Source organism: Carcharodon carcharias, chromosome 11, assembly GCF_017639515.1.
Source record: "Carcharodon carcharias isolate sCarCar2 chromosome 11, sCarCar2.pri, whole genome shotgun sequence".
NCBI classification, from domain to species: Eukaryota; Metazoa; Chordata; class Chondrichthyes; order Lamniformes; family Lamnidae; genus Carcharodon; species Carcharodon carcharias.
Window position 1 is genome coordinate 145,312,150 of NC_054477.1, and position 25,430 is coordinate 145,337,579.

Here is a 25,430-nt window from a genome sequence, read left to right on the forward strand (position 1 = left end):
GCTCTCCAAATTTTCCAGTCCTGCACGTGCCAGTTTCCACTGCAAGTGGGACCATAAAACCCCAGCCCCTGAATTTTACAAGTTAAGGTTAAGGGACTATCAGCCACCAGATGGAACCTCATTGGTCGTCTTTCCACCCAACACTCCAGTGACCATAATTTTTCAACAAGGGACCCATATTGGAACTGAGGGAACAGGCTGCTATTACATCAAAGGCTATGACCTACTGTGCTATTCCCCCCATGCTAAGCCTGGCTGTGCCACCTTCACCAAGGCAGCCGCCCTGTCATTAACCACACTCCGTGCCACAATTCAGGTTGGTGGCTTCCATACTGCAAAGGTGTACAAGCCTCCAAGTGTAAGCTGGGAACAGCAGGCCCTGCCAATACTTCCCGATCCAGCCACTTAAGCAGCAGACTTCAAGGGCCACTAGACTAACTGGGGTTATTCAGCACCAGGCAGAGAAGGTAAACAGCTCCTAGAGTGGGCCTCCAAAAGTGACTTCACCCTGATAGACAACCCCAAGCAACAGGAACATTCTATTCAGCCAAATGGGGCCGTAATTATTCAGCTGACCTGTCCTGGGTCAGGTCCCTTGATGGTCAGCCTCACCCAGCGTAGTGCCTAGTCTGGATGACTTCCCACATAGTCAACACAGGTCATCGTTCATTCACATTGGCCTTTGCCTTTCAGTCATCAATAGCATAAAGAATGTAAGATGAAACTTCTGGAAAGCAGACCGGCTAAAATACAGGAGACTTTGGATGGCATCATTATAATTATACTTATTCATAAAGTACCTGTGAAAGTATCATAAGTTTTTCTGTGGTGCCATTCGCAAGGCTGTTTGAACAGTAATCCCTCATGGCCATTGACCCATCTACATGCCATGCCATGATGAAGAGGGCACTGTACTCCTAAAGGAATATGAATCATCTGGTGACCCTGATATGCAGAGCAACTCATTGAATCTCTTCATGCTACATGTCATGTCAGATGGGAGGAAATGACAGCAGGGCTTAACTTCACTCATTCCAGCAGGAAGTGCTGCAGCCTGATTCGCCGTCTTGGAGCAGCCCAAAAACCACCTACATTAAATCACCCATCAGTCACCCCGAACCAAGGGCAACATTTCCCCCCATCGGAGGGGATGTACAGGATAGGGAGCAGGCGGGCGGGTTCCTGGTCGGGGGCGCGCCGCCATTTTAAGTGGGTGGGCCAATTAAGGCTGGCCCAGCATGACTTCCGCCAAGAAGCACTATGCGCTCCCTGTGCAGGCGGGGGGATTCCCTCAGCCAGGGGTGCGTGCTTTCACACATGAGCGAAAGAGTGCACAGATTTCCCTGAGGCAAAGTGCTGCCTCAGGGAGATCGGCTCAAATGTGAAAAGTAGTTTAAACAATAGAAAAAATTTTGCTTCCATGTCTCCTCATGTGACACTGTCACATGAGTTGGGACATGTCCATAACTTTTATTTTAAAACATTCTGAAATTTTAAAATCCCTTGTGAAACCTCATCCCGCCCATGGATGAGGTTTCAAGTTTTTTCAGAAGCCCGCTAGGGCTCTCGGCCTTCCTGCCAACTTTAAGGTAGGACGGGCAGGTCCATTAATGACCTCAATTATTTTTTTAATGGCCTTAATAGGCCGTTAACAGGTTGGCGGGCGTGCAGCCAAGTCGGCAGTGCTCTCGTCGACCAGAAAATGTAAATGATGCGGGATGATGTCGGGACGCGCGCTCGCCAAGCGGAAAATGCAGCCCAAGTTGCCAACCATCTGCTCCATGTAGCGAGGACACCATTGGAAAAAAAATTAAACCATATCCCCTGTAACAAACTGAAAGAAAAAACAACGCGAGCAACATGCATATGTACATAAATCATTAAAGGTGGCAGGACAGGTAGAGAGAACTGCTTCTAAAACATACAGTATTCCAGGACTCATTAATAGGGGCATAGAGTACAAGAGCAGGGAGGTTAGGATGAACTTATATAAGACACTGGTTAGACCTCAGCTGGAGTATTGTGTACAGTTCTGGGCTCCACACTATAGGAAGGATGTGAAAGCATTGGAGAGAGTGCAGGAGGGGTTTATGAGAATGGTTCTAGGGATGAGACACTTCAGTTATGAAGGAAAGATTGGTGAAGTTGGGACTGTTTTCCTTGGAGAGGAGAAGGCCAAGAGAAGACTTGATAGAAGTTTTTACAAAATCATGAGGGGTCTGGACAGTGTAGATAGGGAGAAACTGTTCCCTCCCGTAAATGGTTTGAGAACCAGAGGGCACAGTTTTAAAGTGTTTTGCAAAACTTGCAAATGCAAGGTGAGAAAAAACTTTTTTCACATAGCGAGTAGTTAGGGTTTGGAATGCACTGCCTAGAAGTGTGGTGGAGGCAGGTTCAACTGAGGCATTCAAGAGGACATTGGATGATTATTTAAATAGGAACAATGTGCAGGGTTACGAGGAAAAGGCAGGAGATTGGCACTAAATTAAAATACTCAGAGAGCCGGTGCAGACACGATGGGCCAAATGGCCTCCTTCTACTCTGTAACAATTCTGTGATTCTGTGATGCAGAGCACGGCAGTTCTGATTCCTTCAAAATTACAGAACTGGTGAAAGCATTAAGGAGATTAATGAAGCACTGACAAATGTTATAAAAGAGTCACAAATCACTGGAAAGTTTCCAGTGGATTGTAAACAAGCCAGCTTGGTGCCCAATTTGGGCGTTAAAACAATCAAAGGATACTACATACCCATTAGTCTTCCCTCAGCACCATGTAAAATTATGGAATCTATCTTCAACAACAACTTTAATGTAGGAAAATTACCCAACACCCTTCACAGGAGTGACACTGAGACACATAAAGAGATTCTATAGTGTCTCAAATCCAGCTGTCCTGAAATCCACCAAGATCTGAAATCCAACATGACCTCAGTCCCAAGGTTGCTGTTTTTTAGACTCTGTACCTGTGTAAGGACTAAAAGCTTTGTCAAACAGCTTTGTTTTAAGGAGAAAATTAAAGAAGGAATGATTGGTAAAGAGGAGGAGAAGCTTAGAGATTGAAGTCAAGAGCTTTTAAGGCCCAGGCAGCCAATGATGGAGCAAAATAAATTGGGAATGGGCAAAGGACCAGAATTGGAGGGACGCAGATGTTAGAGGGTAGTAGCATACATATACAGGGGTTAGTGAGGCCAAGGAGGAACTTGAACACATGGATGAGAATTTTAACATCAAGTGTTGCTGAGTCAGGAGCCAACATAGGTCGGCAAGCACAGGGTAAACTCAAAGACTATCTGTGAAATAATAACATAGTTAACAGTTGTCTACATGGATCAAGAAGGAGCAGATTCTACTTGACCATCTACATTGATCAAGAAGGAGCAGATTCTACTTGACCAACCTTCTTAACTTCTTTGAGGAAGTGATATTCTAGCTGAGCTATGGTGACCCCTGTAACTAGATCTCTAGAAGGTCTTTCACAGGAAAGGCTATTAGTTAAGCTTAAAATTTTGGGACTCCAAGGTAAAACTTGGCTATGGATAATGAACTGGATGAAAGGGACAGAACAAGAAAAACTTGTTAAAGGAATAATGTCAGGGGAAGTACTGGCTGCGGTATTCCAGGGATCGGTACTGGAACCATTACTGTTGCTAACTTACATTAATAACTTGGGCTTGAGCTCATGAATCCAATGCAAACTGGTCAAATTTGTCGATGATGACACTGAACTAGGAAGGACACTGGAATCAGAGGAGGCAGTTCAGAAATTTCAGAATAAGTTGCACAAAATATATAAGTAGCTAGAACAATGTCAATGGGACAATGACTGTGGGAATCTGATGTGTAGTATACCTTTAAGAAGAATGTTATAATAGAAGTTCGTGATCTTATTATTCAATGACAGGATAGCATGGGCTATCTTAGTAGTCTGTAGTCAGTAATTAGTAGTTGAGAGTAAGAGTCTGTAATGCAGATACAGGGTTTGAGTTATAAGCACACAAGTGTAGCTGCTGAGTTCCTTTGTAAATAAGTAGAATGTGTTCTACATAAGAGCTGTCTGCTGATCTACTTTGTCTGTGGTACTGACTCGGTCATCCCGAAACAAGCTGCAACCTTGGATCCGTTAGTCCAACCAAACTAGTGACCAAGTATCCAACGATGACGTTTGATGCAGGTAAGTGTAAAGCACTATTAGAAAAATGGACAACACATCTGCTCAATGAATGATGTTGAAATAACTAAGGAGAAAGCTGGATGGATAATGGGGCTGTCTTTAACCCATTCAAACCAATCCACCTGTACCAAGTTGAAATCTGACCCTATGCTCTCAAATGCAAAGCAATAATCAACAAATATATTTCTCCATCTCTCTGCCTCTCTTTCCTCCTTGAAGGCATTCCTTAAAACCTAGCTCTTTGACCAAGCTTTAGGTCATCCACCGTCATGCCTCCTTATGTGACTTGGAGTCAGGCTTTGTTTTGTAACACTTCTGCAAAGTGCTTGAAACATTTTACAATATTAAAGGTGCCGTATGAATACAAGTTGTTGCTTTGTTGCTCTTGTCTTCAGTTCTGGTCAACTGGTTACAAAGGAGACTTCCAAACACTGGAAATAGTGCAAAGAAGGGCCTCAAGGCTGATCCACAGTCTGAGAGAGTTCAGTTATGAGCAAAGACTAGAGAAACATAGCTTTGAAAGGTGTAGAAAATTGCAAACAGTTTGGAAAAAGTAAATTGGAGAATTACTTTAAACTAAACTGTGAAAGTAGGACAAGGGATCATAGAATCAAAGCAGTAAAAATTTAGTTTACGACTAATGTCAGGAAGACTTTTCTTCACACAGAGTATCAACAAAGGAAATGACTTCCAGAAAAAAGTACTGAAAGCAATAACCCTGGAATCATTTAAGAATCAATTAGATGCTACAGTGGAGAGACTTGAAGGTCATTCTAGATTTATGAAATAAGATTGACTGACTAGTGCTCTTGATCTATCAGCATTTGTGAACTTGTAATATGCACATCGCACCATTATTCCCCCTTGTTTTATTATTCACACTGTAAAGAAAGTACTGTTGAATTCATATGCTGAAGCATTATTAATGAATATGTTACCATGGTTGCATTAGACATCTTTGTCAGTTATTTTACCCATTTGAGGATAACCTTCATTGGAATGATAAATAAAGGAATTTCAGCCAACACATGCACAATATTAAAACTATTACGTAGTCTGATTACTAATCAGTAAGGTCATTTGAATTTTGCCCTATATCTCCACATCCTATGAGAGAGAGAGTTGTTTCAAATTACATTAAGAAGTTTTGTCAAGAACACATTGAGGTCAATTGAAAGGAAATATAACTTTTATTGAAAATAGTGAGTGGGAGCCTGTTTCATAGAAATCATATTGCCCTTATGCTTATCATAAAAATAATAGCTTTGCCTGGGTACTTGCGAGGCAATAATTTTGCCAGTGGGTTTAGATGGTACAATCCATGGGACCTGTGGTAAAGTGGAGTGCTATGTACCTTTAAGAGAGTATAGTTAGTTGACCATGTGACTGTATTGACCAATTGTGCGGATGACACAAAGATTGGCTGAGTGGTTAACAGTGAGGTTGAGTGACTTGAGCTACAGGAAGATATAGACGGGATGGTCAAATGGGCAGATAAGTGGCAGATGGAATTTAACCCTGAGAAGTGTGAGGTGATATACTTTGGAAGGAGTCATTTGACAAGGAAGTATTCAATGAACGGCATGGTGCTAGGAAGTTCTGAGGAACAAAGATACCTTAGCATGAGTGTCCATAGATCTCTGAAGGTGGAGGAGCACGTTAGTGGGGTGGTGAAAAAGGCATATGGGACACTTACCTTTATCAATCGAGGCATAGGTTACAAAAGTAGGGAGGTCATGTTGGAGTTGTATAGAACCTTGGTGAGGCCACAGCTGGAGTACTGTGTGCAGTTCTGGTCGCCACATTAGAGGAAGGATGTGATTGCACTGGAGGGGGTGCAGAGGAGATTCAGCAGGATGTTGCTTGGGATGAAATATTTAAGTTATGAAGAGAGATTGGATAGACTTTGGTTGTTTTTGTTGGAGCAGAGAAGACTGAGGGGGCAACCTGATCGAGATGTACAAGATTATGAGGGGCATGGACAGGGTGGATAGGGAGCAGCTGTGCCCCTTAGCTGAAGGGTCAGTCACAAGGGGGCATAAGTTCAAGGTGAGAGCCGGGAGGTTTAAAGGGGATGTGAGGAAAAACTTTTTTACCCAGAGGTGATGGTCTGGAATGCACTACCTGGGAGGGTGGTGGAGGCGGGTTGCCTCACATCCTTAAAAAGTACCTGGATGAGCACTTGGCATGTCATGACATCCAAGGCTATGGGCCAAATGCTGGTAAATGGGATTAGGTAGGTAGGTCAGGTGTTTCTCACGTGTCGGTGCAGACTCGATGGGCCGAAGAGCCTCTTCTGCACTGTGTGATTCTGTGAATCTGTGAATCGCTGAACAGCATGGGCTTCTTAGGCAACTGTAAGTCTAGAGCTGGCGGTGATTGGAGAAGCACACATAGTGTTAATTTTCTGTTCTTCATCCAACAAACCACCAGTGTTTGCTCAGTTAATCGGTCTCTCTGCCTGTATTGTTTCAAGCACCAACTAGTGTGTGAATATCAAGGGGGCAGCCAGTGTTTGCCGGGCGAAGCGAACCTGATAACCAAAATCATAAAAGGGCCAAACATTCTGCAGTTTTAGCGAGCATTTTTTTTCAGGAATGCTATAGTCCCACGGACAGTGTTTCTATTCCAATTTAGATTGATTCTTTGCCAGCTCAATTGCCAGAGTGGACAGTGAGAGCTAAAGCACTTTATCCATGTAAGAACATAAAAAAATAGGATCAAGAGCAGGCCATTCGGCCCCCTCAAACCTGTCCTGCCATTCAATAAGATCATGGCTGATCAGCCTCAGGCCCCAACTCCTCTTTCGTGCCAGCTCCTCATAGCCCTCATCCTCGTTGAAGGGAATAAAAGGGGCCTTATCTTCTTGTAAAACTCTCCATCCATCCTCTTATTTTGTTTGGGTGTGGAGAAAAGCCTGGAGAGCCATGAGTCACCTTATCGCCAAAAACATAGCAATGCATTTTGTTGAGATTTGTATCGTGTCAATCTTTCTGCACATTAACAAGATGAAGTGGAACTGAGGTTCTGCAAAGAATCTGCTTTTATAAATTAGCTTCTGCTATCAGTCCTCTTGAAAGTAATCTTGAAAGTGCTGAACCGGAATGGTCCTTCCACTTTACGGAAATCCTTTCAAATGACATTTTATGCTCTTTAGTGCGTATTCCCCATCTTTTCCTGTATCTGTTGTAGTGCATAGAAATTTCCATAGACGAAGCACAACATACAGGGAAAAACACAATGAAATATTTGTAATTATGACAGCAAGTGAATTTATTTGCAGCTACATTTTAGCCTTTAGGGAGTCAACAGCTCTAACAAATAATGAGCTCAAAATTTCTACACTAATGTAATCAGAACTGGTAAAATTTAGATCTGCAGAACTACTGATAAACCCAAATATATTGTACTGACCTAATATGCCTCCAAACTAAATGTTAACAATGACCATTACCAAACCCATGCAGTAATACTACCTCTGGCGGCCTTATAATGCTCCTTTAATTCCTCAGTTCCTTGCTACCATTTTTCATGCACTGGCTAACCAGCTGTAATTAGTTTTTATTTATAGCTCATGGCTGCCTTGTCATGAATATTTCACTCTAGCAAGTACCTACACTGAAATGCAGATATTTTGATTTGGATTACCATTCAACTAAGATCTCCTATTACATTCTTAAACACCTCTATTTGCTCATCTGTTCTTGGCTGCCTATCTGCACTGCTTTCAGAGATTTTGTATCTGACATGAATTGGTAATCATCTTTCTGATATTGTTGAGTTATCTCAGTAGACATTGGTTTTCTTGCTCAAGGAGACACCTTGCTGAAGGCCATGGTCTTTCCTTCAAAACTCTGATTTACATAACCAACTATGTACAAGGTTACAGAACATCAGGAGATCGTTATGGCTCCTCTCTAAGATGCTTTGCACTCTTCTTCACTCAGTGGGTGACATCATTATGACATAGCTCTTTATACACATGGTCTGTAGCTAGCATTAGAGTTAACCCTTTACTCTACAATCTTGTCACTGTAATCACTTCTTCCACATATTACAGAAACAATATCACTCTCATAAAATGTCTTAAATTTCCCAATATTCTCTTCTTCCTGTTTTCCTGTTTGGAAGCATAGGCTCAACAGCTCCCTCTGGTTGTCTGGCAGGCATCAAATACCCAACCTGAGGCAAGCTCTATACAGAATCCCTACCCAAAAATTTTAATGTCATTTTTGCTTGCAAGTTGGGGAGGGAGGGAGGGAGGGAGGGGGTATGGAGTCGGGGGGAGGGAGGGACAGAGGGAGGGCAAGTGGGGGAGGGAGGGAGGTGGGAGTCAGAGAGGGATGGAGGGGAGTGGGGGAGGGAGGAGGATTTTGGGGGAGGGGTGAGGGGGAGGGAGTGAGGAAGGGAGGGAGGGGCGTGGGGGAGAGAGGGAGGAGAAATGGGAGAGGGACGGAGGGGGAGGGTAGTGGGGGGAGGGAAGGGGTGTGGGGGAGGGAGGGAAGGGAAGTGGGGGAATGGGAGTTGGGGGTGGGGAAGTTGGGAAGGGTGGGAGGGGAAGTGGGGGAGGGGCTGTGGGGGCGGGAGTGTGGGGGACAGAATGTGCGGGAGGGAGGGAGGGGAAATGGGAGAGGGATGGATGGGGAGCGAAGTGGTGGGAGTAGGGGAGGGATAGCATGTGGGGGAGGGAGGGAAGGGAAGTGGGGAAGGGAGGAAGGGGGATTCGGAGAGGGAGAGTGGAGGAAGTGAGTGGAGAGTGGGGAGGGAGGGTGAGTGAGGGAGACAGTGTGGGGGTGGGAGGAAGGGGAGTGGGGAAGGAGGGAGGGGAAATGGGAGAGGGACAGATGGGGACGGGAGTGGGGGGAGTGGGGGGAGGGAGAGGGTGTGGGGGAGGGAGGAAAGGGAAGTGTGTGAGTGGGAGTGGGGCTGGGGTAATGGGGAAGGGAGGGAGGGGGAGCAGGGGAAAGAGAATTGAGGAGGGACGGAGATGGAGTGGGGGAGGGCAGGGGGAGTGAGTGGGAAAGGGACCGTGGGGGACGGAGGAAGAGAACCTCTGTAATCTGGGGGGGGGGGCACGATTTTCCCTGAATTTTTAAAATCCATTTACCCTCTTTGACCAAGCTTTTAGACATATGAACTAATATTGCCTTTTGTTGGCCTACCCTACCTGAAAAACTTGATTAAAGTTTGAGGGGCAGAGGAAAACTGCTTGGGGTGGGGGGGGGTGAAAATTGCTTGGCAAGGGCTGGTGGGGCAGAAAATTGCTCTGGGGGGGTTGACAGGAGAGAACTGCTGCAATCCAGGGGTTAGTGGGGGAGGGGGGGTGGGTGGGCATGGCTGAGGGAGGGGAGTGGGTGGGTGCGACGTTGGGCAGTGTTGTGCTGCATGAGTAATAGGTATAAAGAAAACTTCAAAATACCTCATCAAAACAGGGCCCACTTTTTCTAAGGTAGCTCAGTTTTATCATGTATGAAGCTATCAAAATTCTGAAATATGGAAAGTAAATCTGATGATCATTTTTGATGTCCGAACACTTAAGTGAAGTTGCTAATTGCAAATGTTTGAGTGCTGTGGTTTGGGGCAATTGATGTCAGTGACATTGATGTCAGTTATGGTAAATGTAATGTTAGATGATAGTTAAATGATTGCTCTTGAGCACAATTAATATCAAATGAGTGCAAATGGAAGCAGTTGAACGCAAATATGAACATGCAAACAAGGAGCAGGGGTAGGCCATTCAGCCCCTCATTTAATAAGATCATGGCTGATCTGATACGAACCTGAAATCTGTATCCCGCCTACCCCCGATAACCTATCATCCCTTTGCTTACCAAGGATCCACCCATCTCTGCCTTAAAAATATTCAAAGACTCTGCTTCCATCACCTTTTCAGGATTTATGACCCTCAGAGTGAAAAAAAATTCACCTCAGCTCTGTTTTAAATGGGTGACCCATTATTTTTATTAATTGACCCCTAGTTCTAGATTCTTCCAGAAGAGGAAACATCCTCTCCACATGCACCCTATCAAAACCCCTCAGGATCCTATATGTTTCAATCAAGTCGTCTCTTACTCTTCTAAAATTCTTCAAACTTTTCAGGTAGGGAATGTGGAAGATGATCATAACACAGGATATAAAGAACATGTAAACCATTTTGTTAAAGTTAGCAGAAAGAGGACATGGTTAAATGTTTTAAACTATGCGCTAGCACTTCATTGAGCAGCATCTTGATAAATTGTAACGGTGCTACTGGAATGTCTTGATTCAGGAACTTTCTCCAATACTTACATACAAACATGGATTGAGCAAATGCAAATGTCATTCTGGCCCTGTTGTGGCAAAACAAGAACTGCATTTATATAACATCTTTCACATCCTCATGAAATCCCAAACTACATTACAGTCAATTAATTACTTTGAGATGCAGGTATGCAGGGAAATGCAGCAGCCAATTTTGCATACAGTTCTGAAGAAGAGTCATACGAACTCGAAACGTTAAATCTGTTTCTCTCTCCACAGCTGCTGCCAGACACAGTGTGTCCAAATTTGCAATACATTGAATTAAGATGAAGTCAAGTCTTTGATAGGCTGTTTGAATTTGACTATTCAAATATTGGATTTTCATAGGCAATGCATTCTCTCTGGAGCTAAGAAAAAGCCATTAAAATGTGTAAATGAGTCTTCAGTGCACTTTACTTGCTGTACTGTCAACTTCTTTGTTGCAAAGCCAGAGAAGACAAAGAATCATTGGAAAGCAATTATGCCTCTGTAGCATTTTGAAAGATTATTTTGAAGAAAGGTTTTAATAAAACATATTTCCAAAGCATTAAATTAATTGAGCTTAGAACTTAAACATCAAGTTGTTGAGCTTTATCAGCATTTTAATATATAAAACAGAACAGTATTAAAATTGGGCTAATGAAGAATGTTTCTAATCAGGGTGCTGTTCTAGATGTGTTGAATTTCCTGACGAAAACGAATAACCATAAGTAATAAGAAAATTCTGAAATTACTCCCCAACCTAGAGACCAATGAAACAAAATGTCAGAACATCAATACAACTTTTCATCTTGCCACACTGCATTCCAGCAGTTTCATTTCTTCTGATTACTGTTAATCTGGCTCTGTGATGCCATCTTTGCCTTTGATTCAGAAGGTTGTGGATTCAAGTCCCCTTGCAAGAGTTTGATCACATAATCTAAGGTGACACTTCAATTCAATACCGAGTACTGCATTGTTAGGTTTGAAGTCTTTGAGATAAGGCATTAAACTAAGACGTTGCCTATCTGCTGGAGGTGCTTGTAAAAGATCCCACGGCACAATTCAAAGAAGACCATGGGAGATCTCCTGATGTCCTGACCAACATCTATCTCTCAACCATCAGGATTTAAACAGATTAACTGGTTACGAAGTTTATTGCTGTTGTGGAACCTAGATGCATACAAATTAAAGCAAAACACTGCGCATGCTGGAATTCTGAAATAAAAACAGAAAATACTGGAAAAACTCAGCAGTCTGGCAGCATCTGTGGAGAGAGAAACAGATTTAACGTTTCGAGTTCGTATGACTTCTTCAGAACTGTATGCAAAATTGGCTGCTGCATTTCCCTGCATACCTGCATCTCAAAGTAATTAATTGACTGTGATGCAGTCTGGGATTTCATGAGGATGTGAAAGATGTTATATAAATGCAGTTCTTGTTTTGTCACAACAGGGCCAGAATGACATTTTCACGATGCATTTGCTCATTCATACCCATGACTGCTATGATTTGACCCTTTCTGGGCCAGGTACTCATCCAGCTCTTGTTTATTTTAGCTATTTAAAAATTCATTCATGGGTGTGGTCTTCACTGGCTAGGCCAGCATTTATTGCTCAACCCTAACTGCCCTTGAAATGGTGGTGGTGAGCTATGAGTTAGAGAGTTTAATCATTATAGGAAAGAGTTCTCATCTTTGACTCCTGGCACACCAAGAGGTGTATTGAAAACCAAGTCTCGGCCTTAATTTCCACCAAGCATTCCATGGGCCTGGAGCTCTACATCAGGAGTGCTAAGAATGAAAATTCATCCTTTTTACTAACTTTTCTGGGGATGCATTCTACTTAGTTACTGTGAGAGCAGCAAAGTTCATAGGATGGATTATCACATGTTTAGAACCAAATAGCGCCTTTTTTTGCAATGTGAAAGAAAATAGCCAATGTGGGCTGCCTTTCCATGCAACCATAACAGCAATAGAACACTAGGAGTCAGTCAATTCCCAGCTTCAGTACTAATTCCAGGCATGTAAGAGGAAGAAGATGTGGTATTAAGCCTATGGTTCCGATAGTGCTGACGCAGTGTACTGTCACTAAATTGTTTCCTGAAATTAACGGGTTTGAGAGGCTGAGTAAATTGGGCCCATACTCTCTGGAGTTTAGAATAAGAGGTGATCTCATTGAAACATACAAGGTTCTGAAGAGATTTGGTGGGGTAGATACTGAGAGATAGTTTCCCCTAGCTGGGGAATCAAGAACATTAGGGTAGAGACTTAGCATACAGGGCCAGAAGACTGGGGAGGCAGAAGATCAGCCATGAATGCATTGAATGGTGCAGCAGGCTCAAGGGGTGGCATGGTCTACTCCTGTTCCTATTTCTTATGTTCTTAAATCAAAAGCCTAGAAAAAGATTGCACTGGGAGAAATAACATGCCAAAACAATAGCAGAAAGAGAGAGCACATATGTGCAGAATAAAAGGGAGCATAACGAGAGAAAACAAGAGAACAAAGAGAGAAACAGATGACAGAGCATAGAGAACTGGAGATCCGGGCTGAAGTTTGAGATCCCAGGAGTGCTGTGTATTCTCCAGTTTGTTGTATATTTTATATATCTGATACTTCAGAGCAATGCAGAGATGGTAATAATTCTAAGTTGACACAACTGGTTTTATTTACAGTGCTTTAAAATATCCCAGCAATTGCAGAATTTCTATACACATGTTCACAGCTCAGGTTTCACAAGTCCTCCTGGAAGCTTCTGTTTACTTTAGCTCTCAGGTGCTTTAATCAATTAAGCAGAGTGAACATAGATCAGTCAACAGACTAATATAATCAAACACAGGTCAATTAACAATTGAACACTACAAGCAGCATGGGAGTTTCAGCTCAGAGGGCAGGTGACTAGGGTGGCCAGGGGAATTTTAGCCCCCTAAAAGGATAAATTGCTAGTGGGCATACAATAGGGAGTAGACTGAGGTCTTATGCATGTGGTTGAGTTCCTGATATTTGCTTCATTCATTCACAGGATGTGGGCATCACCAGCAAGGCCAGCATTTATTGCTCAAGCCTAATTGCTCTGAGCTAAGTTGCTTGCTATAATATCTCAGAGGGCAGTTCAGAGTCAATCACATTGCTGTGGGTCTTGAGTTAAAGTGAAACTGCTAAGGATGGCAGATTTCTTTCCCTAAAGCACATTAGTGAATCAAGTGTTTTATCACAATCCAGTAGTTTCACGGTTTCATCACTGACACCAGTGTTTTATTCCAGATTTATTTATTAACTGAATTTAAATTCCCTGTGTTGCCATGGTGGAATTTAAACTTATGTCCCTGGATCATAAATGCAGGCCTCTGGATTACTGAGCCCTGTAACATAACCAGTATGCTACTAGTGTTGGAAGCTCAATGTGTGGGACCAGATGGGAGTCTAAGTCCCTGAAAGGGTTGGGAGATGGCTTTACCTTCCTGGGGGTGACAGACACTGAGCATCAAAGAAGGTGGGAGGTCAACATCAGAGGAAAAGCCAAAGTTCAAGCTCCTTAGGGGAGTGAGAAGTTGACATCCTTGTGGATGTGATTAAGTGGAGAAGGCCAAATTTCACTGAGAGCTGGAACTCAGGTTCATTTCCTCAAATTTGTGATTGCAGTTCAAAATGAAACACACACTTATGTAGTTCTGAGCTACCATATGATCATCCATAGCTTCTACATGCAAAAAAAAAGACAAATCTAAGTTGAGTATTGCTGAAAAAAGAGCAATGCTATCAAAGTTTTTAGGGTGGCACTCATCAGGACAGCTCAAAAGAAATTACCAACAATAAAGAGGAACAACAACTTATACTGCAAGAGAAAAGAGCGCTGATTGGTTGGCAAGTGGACTCTGATTGATGGAGATGATGCCATGGAGAGTGTAGCACAGAACATTTAACTGCCCAGCTTTGTTCAAATTGAAATCAGAAAGGTCAGTTCTGATTGGTCAAGGCATTGCCCTAGGGAATGAACCAGGGACTGACTGCTCCCCAAACTTTTGTTTAGTTGAAAAAGTCGCAATGTGTGGACATGTTCCTCCTGTTTGTAAAGGACAGAGTCCTATGTGGCTTCTAGCCTGAGTAAGTGAGCCACACTGTGAGTATGACTGACAATCTTAAATTGGTTTTCAGTGTAATTCTTTGCACAATCTGGATAGTTTAGCACATGTTGTCCAATTGCAGGATCACATCAAATGATAATAATTTCTGATTTTGATACTATAGGGTCACATTATCACTAACAATAATAGATAAATTATTTGATTGTAAGTTGTGACAGTTCTGACTTTTGAGATGAACTCATTTGTGCAATCATTTCTATCACCTACCCAGAATTATATGTGAGTGCTGATATTTACAACAATTTAAAATCAATCTAGTAATGTTAGTGTTCTGTCTTTCTGAGTTCTGCCAGGTATTTCCCCTCTCTCATCTTTCTGCTGAAACCTGTTGTGGCAGCTGCTAACATATATCCTACTTTGTTATTTATGTTCTGAATCAATCATCCCAACTGTTCTTGCTCACTTTAAAAAAAATGTCTCCAATGTAGATCCTGAATGTTCTCTCTCTCTCAACAACTGGGTGGCACTACTTCTTCCCAATGTTACTTCTTTATCCTGTCTCAACTGCACCTTTCATTAATCTTTCTCTGGTGAATTTTTTGTTGATGTATCCTTTTATTTCTAGCTAATAAGGTCCCACTTTCTTTCTCACTCGGATACTAAAACTAACAACATAAACAGTGGTTTCTCAGAATGATCTGCCCTTTAATCCAGTTTACATGCATCCAGAGTTAATTACTCCTGAGTGTTTGATGAAGATTGAATTTTCTAATTCATGGTAATTGGAAAAACTATGTTGATAGCAGTAGGGATCACTCTTTTTTTTCCCTTTTCTGAACACTACTGAAAAGGCTTGTTTGAAGCTTACAGACTATTCATTTAACTTTTTACCCATATGCTTCACCACCTCTCAATACGTTCAGATTTTACAGAAAAATTGAAAATTGTCTCAGATATCTTGCTTTGTGGAGGCCAGTTTCATAAGGTTATCATCAGAATTATTTAATTTTGCCATGGAAGACTGTAAGTATTATAAATTACCACTGAAAATAACATGATCCTCTTAAGATGGCGATGAGGATATTTTTTTCCTCTCTCAGAGGATCATTAATCTGTGGGATTCTCTGCCCCAGAAAGCAGCAGAGGCCGGGTCATTGAATTTATTTGAGGCTGAGTTAGATAGATTTTTGATAGATAAGGGAGCCAAGCATTATGTGGGGAAAGCTGGAAAGTGCAGTTGAGACCACAACCAGATCAGCCATGATCTTATTGAATGTAGAGTGGCCTCAAAGGGCCAAATGGCCTACTCCTACTCCTAAGTCCTCTGTTCTTAAGAACCTTTACTGCTGCAAAAGAAAGATTGGGAAGTGGATATACATTTGTGGGAGTGATCATTTGCTGCTGATGCCTGGGATGAGTGGTGCCAGGGAATCATAGTATGATACAGCACAGAAGAGAGCAATTCGGACTATTGTGCCTCAGTGGCTCTTGGAAAGCATTATCCAATTCGCCTACACCTCTGTTCTGTCCCCGCAATCCTGCAAATGTTTTCCTTTTCAAAGATATTTCTAATTCCCTTGTGAAAGTTGCTATTTAATCTGTTTCCGCCACCTTTTCAGAAGGTGATTTCCAGATCATAATGTGTTGTGTTAAAATAAAGTCCCTTCTGGCTCCCTCTCAGCAACATGTACCTCAAATACCACCTTTAGGAAGTTCTGGTTTGCCTGAACCCATTCATAAATACACTACAACATAATGGGTTATTGAACTTTTTTCGAGTATTATTAAATTGCTACATTGTTGTTCTTAACAGCAAGGTTAAAAATCAAATTGGTCAACATTGGTCAACTTCAACTTTCTTTGGCACTGAATTTGCACTCAATTTTTTAGGCCATTTGGAGCAGTTGTTCCTTCAAGATGATATCACTTGCTTGGTGGCATATAGCAAACCTCTGTGAAAAAGGAACTGCTAGTTTTGTACATCCTAGTGAAGATTTCCCTAGAACCATGATGAGTGGCAAGCAAATGAATGTTGCCACCTGCAACAAAAGCCCGATGTTTGCAAAAAAAAACAGAATAAAAATACCCAGATTAAAGATCTAATAATGGAAAGAAAAAACAATGTTCATCTTATGAAAGAGTATACATTATACTCACTATCAAGTGAGGATTGGAGGCTGTAATTTGCTGGTAGGTGGGCAGTCATTGCAGCCCTGACTGTATAGCCCAATAGCAGCACAAAACATAGTGGCACGCCAGTTGATACCTGATAGCCCGCATAGAAGCATTTTTACCAATGTTCATCTTACTAATTTATTGGTGCCAGGTGTGTAGCTCTGCAGGGGCTGCCCAATCACCTTGAGGCAGGAACTTGTTGGGCCACTGATCCAATGTGCTTTTCTCTGAGATTCCTCCCTAGTTCCATCCTGAATCCTTCCACTGTGGGACCAGGAAGATTTTGCCCAAGATTGGTTATGTATAATGCAGTTAGGTATAGAAAATGCTTCCAGTACCTCTCAAAATTAGCTTTTGATTTCCGATCATGGCATACAAACCATGGGGCTGGTAAAAGCCTTCTCGTCCATTAAACCTGTCTCATACCTACGATGGCTAATGCAGCATGGTGGGACACTTTGTGCAGGAATTCCAACCCTACTCTCGCAGAATGCTATAAATTTCTAGGAGAGGCGAAAGGGAAAACCCAGGGCCTCTGGAAAATTCCCCTCTGACCCCCTCAGGGGAGCAAAACAAGACATTACTTAGACCATGGGCAGAATTTTGCCCTCGGATGGCATGTGGGCCTCCCCAGCTCGGCAACGGACGGACAACCGACCCCCGCCATCAAAATGGGGCCTGCTGCCATTTTGAGTGGGCGGTCAATTAAGGCCTGCCCAGCAGCCTGCACGACAGGAAGCGCTATGTGCTTCCTGTTCCGGGTTGGGGGGGGGGGGGGGGTGGTGGGGGGGGGGTGGTGGAGGCGGCGGGGGGGGAGATTCCCTATCTGTCAAAGTGCGCTGTTTTGCGCATGTATGTACGCACTGCTTCCTGAGGCAAAGTCCTGTCTCAGGGAAATTCGTGAGAGGTAAGTAAAGTCTAAAAATAGATAAATATTGAAATTATTAACATGTCCCCCTCATGTGTCAATGTCACACGAGATGGAACATGTTAATAATAAAACATAAAATTTATTAAATGTTTAAAAAACGGATATGAAACTTCATTCCGCCAGTGGATGAAGTTTCATTAATAATCTAGAGCCCACTGGGGCTCCTGGCCTACCCACCAGCCTTAAGGTTGGATGGGCAGGTCTTTAATTATCTTGATGAGCCTGTCAAAGGCCTCAATTGGCCATTGACAAGTCAGCGGGTGGACAGCTGATTTCGTTGTCTGCCCACCTTCCTAAAAATTTAAGGGGACCGGGATGACATCGAGGATTCCCACCCCCAAATCGCCGAGGGGAAAATCCTGCCCCATGTGTTTTCCCCTCCATGACGCAGTCTCCAGTCCAGTTAAGCAGTGGTCCAGGTCCCTCCAGAAGCCATGTGGGGAGTCAGCATCCATCACACAAGCTGCCAATGCATTCCAGAGGCTCATTATTCACTAGGGAAAGCATCTAACATTGAATAGAATGAATGCCAATGGCATCACCATCAGAAACCTAGGCCAATATTTCTTAACCCAATCCTCAGCAAAGCAACGCTTATTGTACCAGCATGCTTGTTTCCCCATTTTTAGTCTATACAACTATACATCATAATTTGGAAAGTTGAAGGCCTTCCTCATTGTGGGGACTCAAAGGAAAATGCAGATAAACATCTTGTTACCATTACATCAAGCTAAACTATGCCTATTTTTTATACACTTACCAGATTTTAACAGTTATTTTACAATTAATAAGGAATCCCTTGTCAAATATAGCATTAACTATTTGAAGGGAGTTGGGCTACTGTTTTCATATATTACAAGATCTGAGCTTTTTGTTATACTTCTCTCTCTGTTGGAGAGGTGTAAATAAAGTTAGTTCAATAATAGCTGCCTGTATTTGAGCATGGCCAGGATGTTCCTTGTAAAATGACGCGGGATGATGTCGGGCGGAACTCCCGACGTCACCCCACCCCATTTAAATTTTTAGGTAGATGGGGGCTCAGCAGAATCAGCTGTGCGCCTGCCGATCTGTCAATGGCCAATTGAGGCATTGACAGTTTCATTAAACTAATTAATGGACATGCCCATCCAACCTTAAGTTTGGCAGGCAGGCCAGGAGCCCCGGCAGGCATTAGAAAAAGCATGAAACCTCATCCATGGGTGGAATGAGGTTTCATGTAGGTTTTAAAAAATTTAATTAAAGTGTATTTAAAAGTTATGGACATGTCCCAACTCATGTGACAGTGTCACATGAGGGGACATTTCATGGATTTTTTTTTCTATTTTTCTGATTTTTTAATGTACAGCCAATCTCCCTGAAGCAGCATTTAGCCTCAGGGAGGTGAGCGCGCTCTTTTGTGTGCATGCGTGAAAGATCGCACTCTTGACTCAGGGAGTCCTCGTTCCCCACCCCCCCCTCCCCTGCCGGCACAAGGAGCGCTTAGCGCTTCCATGCAGACGTCACGCTGGGCGGGCCTTAATTGGTGGCACCAATCAGAGGCGTGCCTCCACGTGCCCGCTCTTCAACCTCCCACCAATGGGGGGGACATTCTTCCCCATGTGTTAGTAATACTCAGTGCAATATAGAACACAGATATAAACAATGTAATTGGATATATATTAATTGGAATATTAAAAAATTAAAGGTACAGATAAAATCCAAAATTTAAATTTTCATTGCTGTGGCTTTATTAAAGGTGGGGCAAAACACAATATACAACACCCTCAAAATAAGTACAAAATAAATATTATGTTCTTAGGTTCTATTGGCTAGAAAGCTTGCAAACGCATACATAAAATGAACAATTATTTTTTCATAAGCTCTGTTGTCATTTATAATATGCTTCATTGTAAACTTTTTGCATTTATAAATACCATAAGGAGTTTTAAATCGATTTAAATTCTTAGTATTATTTGATGTCTTAGGTATTCTGATGTAATATAATGTAATTCTAGGGTAATAGGAAATGAGAATATTGCTGAAAAGTGTTGACATTGGTTGATTTGTATCATATTCTGATTATTTCATCCTATGGCATTTCTCATCTTTATGATAAATTTTTCAGGAGGTTTTTGAAATTTGGCATGAGTTATGGTTTACAGTAGCGCTCTTGCCTCTGAATTAGAAGGCAGTAGATATTTTATATTATTGTAGTATCTGTAAATAGCTTGGAACTACTGTGTGTAAGTGTTCTGGGGGGTCACATTTCAACAAGAACACCTAGCAGGGATTCAAGGTCTATTCCAGGAACTTGAGCACAGAACTTTAGCCTGACACTCTATTGCAATACTGAGGGACAGCTGCACTGTCTTTTGGCTTAGACATTAACTGAGGTCCAGACTGCCCTCTCATAAAAGATCCCATGCATGGTTTGGGAGAAGAGATCTTGCTGATATCCTGGACAATACTTAATTCTCAACCAATATTTAAAAGCAGATTATCTAGTATTTATCTCATTGCTACTTCTGGAAGCTTGTTGTGCGTGAATTGGATTCCACGTTTGCTATGTTACGGCTTCAATCATATTTTAAAAGTACTTAATTGGTTGTAAGGTGCTGTAGGACACCACATGCTTGTGAAAAGTGCTAAATAAATGCAATTCCTACTTCCTTTACATTCATGTGATTAATTTTCAAGTAGTCCTGAAGACCAAAGACCCTTTGGAAGTTAAACAAGAGCACCATTTTTTGTGATTATTTTTTGTTATAAGTAAGCCTTGTGCTTTATTTATATTCTTGGTTTATTTTTAACTTGGTTGAATGAAGGATTGCAGAGAGCCGACTGAACTTATCCTGGGATTTTCTACATAACCACACCTTGGCCAGAATTTTCCAGCCCCTCGCTCTGGCGGGGCATTCCGGTCCCGTCGATGCGAATGGATGTTTCAATGGTTTGTCAGCCCCACCGTGAGGAGATGGAGGTGCTGAAAAATTCCGTCCCTTGCAGCTATTTGAACTCTCAGGCCTAATTTCAGCGGAGTCCATCTAGAGTGACAGCCCGCTGGCAAAGATTCAACCAAGGTCAGGGGTCAGGCCACTGCTGGCGCCGCAATGACCCTCAAGTAAGTAAATTCTGGGAGGGGGGGGTAATGGAGGCCGTGTTGGGAGGGGGATCAGATGTGGGGTCGGAAAGAGCACTGGCAATTGGCAGCCAATATTCGTTAAATCAGGACTCTGCTGTAGGATGTTGGTTACATCTTCGTAGTCTGAAATAGGTTAACTGTAAGCCTTTATCAATTACTATTAGAACTATTTACAATAATACAGTAAAGGGTACAAGATATGAGCTGTCTCCACACTTGGGTCTGCCTGCAGCTCTGTCCAACAACACTCCAACCCTGGGTGAGGATCATGTGCTCTCTTACATCACTGTTTTGTGGTACTGTACTCAATCCCACATTAACCCTATATGTGCCAGACCTTTATACAACAGGCTCCACATTAAGTATATTTCAAAACTTACCTTTTTTGCAGTAGGATGTTCCATTGTCTGGTTATCAGTGCAGCCGGCACTGCCTCAAGGCAAACCAATCTTGCAATGAGGGTTGAAGCTGGTATCAGGGCCTTTATTTACACATGCAAAATGCCTGACACTTGTTTCAGCCACAGCAGCTTTTTTCCCTTTTCCAACCCATATGATGCACTTCCCGGCAGCTATTTTGGAGGCTGAGCAGCCTCAGTAAGCCTTTGTAAAAGCACCTTTACTGAGATATGCAATTTATGTCTTCTACAGTTTATTAGTCTAGTTCTAATGCCCAGCTGTAGCTCAGGCAGTGATTGTGATTCTAGTGTCACCATCTTTTATGGTATACAGAGTGTCATGGAAGCTACAATCACAGGTAAAATCTGGAAAGGGAGATTGTGATGCCAATGCACCTTTTTGTGTCTGGTAAAAAGTGATAGATGACAGTCTGGTTGTTAATAGGTACCTTTTCATTTATATTTCTGTGCTGTAGTATGTTGAAAATAGCAAAAGTCATAACACACTTGTAAGCTCCATTTCCAATAATGTTTTTCTGTGGAATTAGAAAATCCATAATATTATTCTACATTCACAACATTTTGGTTTCTTTATTAATGTTCCATACATTCCGCCTGTGTGATCACAGCAACTCCACAATTCAGAGTTGTGTGCTCTTGCTTAGAGTAATTTCTGTAATTTCTGATTCAAAAGATTAACCAAGAGATCTCTTTAAAGATCAGACAGTAAAGGCATTTAGTTCACATGAGTTAAAACCCTGGAGTCAAATTGCACAAGTTTAGGAATCCATCTAATTTGTATGACTTTACTAACTGAAAGAGGATATGCCTTTTACGTAAGGGAATTAAGGGCAGGATTTTTCAGTTGGCATGTGTGGGCGGGCCCGACACGCCAATGAGTAAAATGATGGGCGATGACGTCAGGTGTGCATCCGGACATCATCGCACAATCCCGCGATATTTCATTCAGTGGGCACGTGCCCAAGTCAGCTGCATGCCCGCCAAAATATAAACAGTCTATTAAGGCCATTAACAAAGTAATTATTGTCATTGTTAATGCTGCCCGTCCAATCTTAATGTTGATGGGCTGGTGAAAAGGTTTAGGAAACCTCATCCATGAGCGAGATAAAGTTTCCTCAAGCTTTTATTGACACAGTCACATGAGGGGACATGTTTAAATAAATTTTTAAACCTTTTATTTAATTTTTTGAATGTCGATTCAATCTCCCTGAGGCAGCTCCATGCCTTAGGGAGATTGAAGCACTCTTTCGCACATGTGCATGAAAGAGCGCTGACCCCAACTCTCCCTCCTCTCCCCCGCCTGCACAGGTAGCACTGAGCGCTACCACTCGCGTATTACGCTGGGTGGGCCTTAATTGGCCCGCCTGTGTAAAATGGCGGCGTGGAGCCAATCGCAGGCAGCGATCGGCTCCACGACCATCCCCGCCCACTCCTGCTGCCTGGAAAATTCAGGCCTAAATCAAGGTATTTTGATGGTGTTTCCGAATAAGGATTTATGATGCAATAGCAGTAATACTCCCATTAGTATAACAAGAAAAATATAGAACAAAAATGCAGGCAATTGTTGCAAAGCATACACTTTGATATTAACTGTGTAAACATTAACATTTATTTACATCCATATAAAAGACACTTAGATTTATATATCTAAGTATGCAACTTATAGTCACCAGAGACTGCATATTAATATAATCAGTCAGTGGTGATGTTCAAGAGATTTAAAGAAAGGAAACATTGTCTGCATGGTAACTTACACTTGAAATCCACAAAGGAATGAGAATGGCAACAGTCCCACCATCTTATTGTGAGTCAGGACACCATAAATTAAATAGAGAAAGAGGTAGCAGATCCTGCTTTCAATTGTTATATCCAATTGTTGTTTAATAATGTATAATTGCGTGGTCATTGCTTTAAAATACAGCTCACAATAAACCTGCTATTGTTTAGAAATCATAGAATGACAAAAGCTTTAAGATTAATAAATACAGTCCTCAGCTTCCTTCTCCTAATGTGATTGGGAGGGATTATAAAAGCAAATTTATCGAGAAAATGTGCCCTTTGAAGAATTTTCCCTTTCCCTAATCCTTTTAATCATTTTTAAGACTGAACGAGCAGCATTCTTCCCACTCAACAGGGTTAGTTTGATAAAATATAACAATCTAAGAACAGACTTCACTGTTCATTCTATATTGTGAGCTGAAGGACTACGGATATGTGCTGTGCCTGTGGGTTGCTATATTTGATTTGCTGCATTGTATTATGGAACACGCAGTGAAGATTTTTTTTTAATGCAGCAAGTGACACTGAACAATGCGTTGAATACTTTAGGCTGGATTTATGCGCAGTCCTTGACTCTGTGGACCTTTAAAAAATGGTGGTTGAAACCTAATTCTGGGATTCCCGACCCCATTGCCCAGGTTTCCAATTTTTAACAGTATGTGTTAAAAGCGCGGACTGGCTTGGGTCACCAGCTCGCACCCTGCACTCCAGACCTGGCTGGCTTCAATTCGGGGAAATCCTAGTACTCCACACTTTTCATTGAGTTGAGCCAGCTTTTCAAAGAGATGTGGTTCACAACACGTCATATGTGTTGTGAATCATAGTCTGCAGGAGGGAATCTTATGAAAGGTAAGTTCATAGGTCCTCCTCATGCCAAGGTACACCCCAACCAGCCCCATAGCCTCCTCATGCCCCCCATGCTAAGCAATGGCACTTCCACCCCCCTTCACGGTATAGTAAAAATAAACTGTATAGCAACAACAGGATGTGTAAAAAATAAACCTTTAAAAAAGTAATTCATTGATTACTTTACAAGTTCTTAACAAAAAATCCCTTTCACTACAGGTCAATAGAAGTGTCATTCATCCAGACCTTTTAAAGTATCAATAGCAGAAACTGCAAACACTTGAAACTTCTTTATCCTGTGTAAATAAACATTATGCAATTGACAGCAGAGATCAGAGAGCCAGAGCTCTTAACCAAGCAATGTTTTCTCTGAAGTCTCAGGTACTTCAATACTCTAATGATTTCTTGGGGTCTCAGCCAAGCCTCATTACACATTCCTGGCTGAGAGCCCAGACGTCCATTAGAGTACTGAAACACCTTCACAGATGCAACAAGGAGGGCAGGGGGGAGGGGTGGGGGGTGGTGCGCGTGGGAAGAAAAACCATAGCTGTGGATACTCTGGTCACAACTGGTGAGAATGGAACCAAACATGGGCGGTTGCATTAAACTAGGCAATGAAGGGCGGGCATTGAAGGAGAATAGTGTGGTTGACTGCATTAGGGGCTCAGAGAGATGGAGAACAACACAGAAAGATAGTGCACCATAGTCACAATTACAGAGGATATCATTAATGATTTCAATTAATGTCTGTTTGGTGCTGGGGCAGGCATGGAATCTTGTGAAAGATCAGTTTATTGAGGGGGGAGGGAGGTGATGTGGCAGCTTTTAATGGACTGTGACAATACCTGAGGAAAGGAAAAGATTTAGACTGTTAGCTAGCATGGAGGCCCAGAGAGAATTTGGATGATTAGCAGTTCAATGGGACTGGAGTCAAGGGAGTAGGAGGTGGGTCTCTTGGAAGAGAAGGCAAAGACAAAGATCTGATAGTATTTGTTTGGTCAGGCCAGATCTTGAAATGGTTGGTTGGATGAAGTTTGTAAGGTAATTTTGAATGTGTGCCACTTGGACTTGATGAGCAATGATAGGGACAATGATACAGGAAATGACCAGGGTGGGAAAGATAAAGGATTTTGGTTGGGACAAATCTATTAAAGATAGAGGGAGTGCTTGAGCAGATCAGCAGCTGCTGAAGAATAATAAATAGAGAGGCAAAGTTAGATAGTTGGGAGTTTGAATGTACAGTTGCAAGTGATTTGGAGGAGGGTATTTTTTTTCCCCAGATTCAGTTACAAAATGAGATTAAATTAGAAAGGTCTAGGGTGACATAGGTGGTGAGGGATGCAAAGAAGTGGCAGAGATTTCCTTGTCTGATTGAGACAGCAAGAGTAGAAAAATGTAAGAGAATGTATATGGACAGAGAGGCTAAGGGAGGACAGGAGGGCAATTAATCAGAGGAGGGAAGGACAGGTGAGTTTAGGGTTTGGAATAATCAAAGATGAGTAGCTGCTCAGTGCCGAAACTGAGATAGGAAGGAGGGTAGATGTTTCAAGGAGAAACTCAGGGTATAGATGGTAAAAGTAAAGCTGGTATTGACTCATTTATAGCAGATCAGGGGTCAACTTTGGGATTTCCCTGATTCATATGGC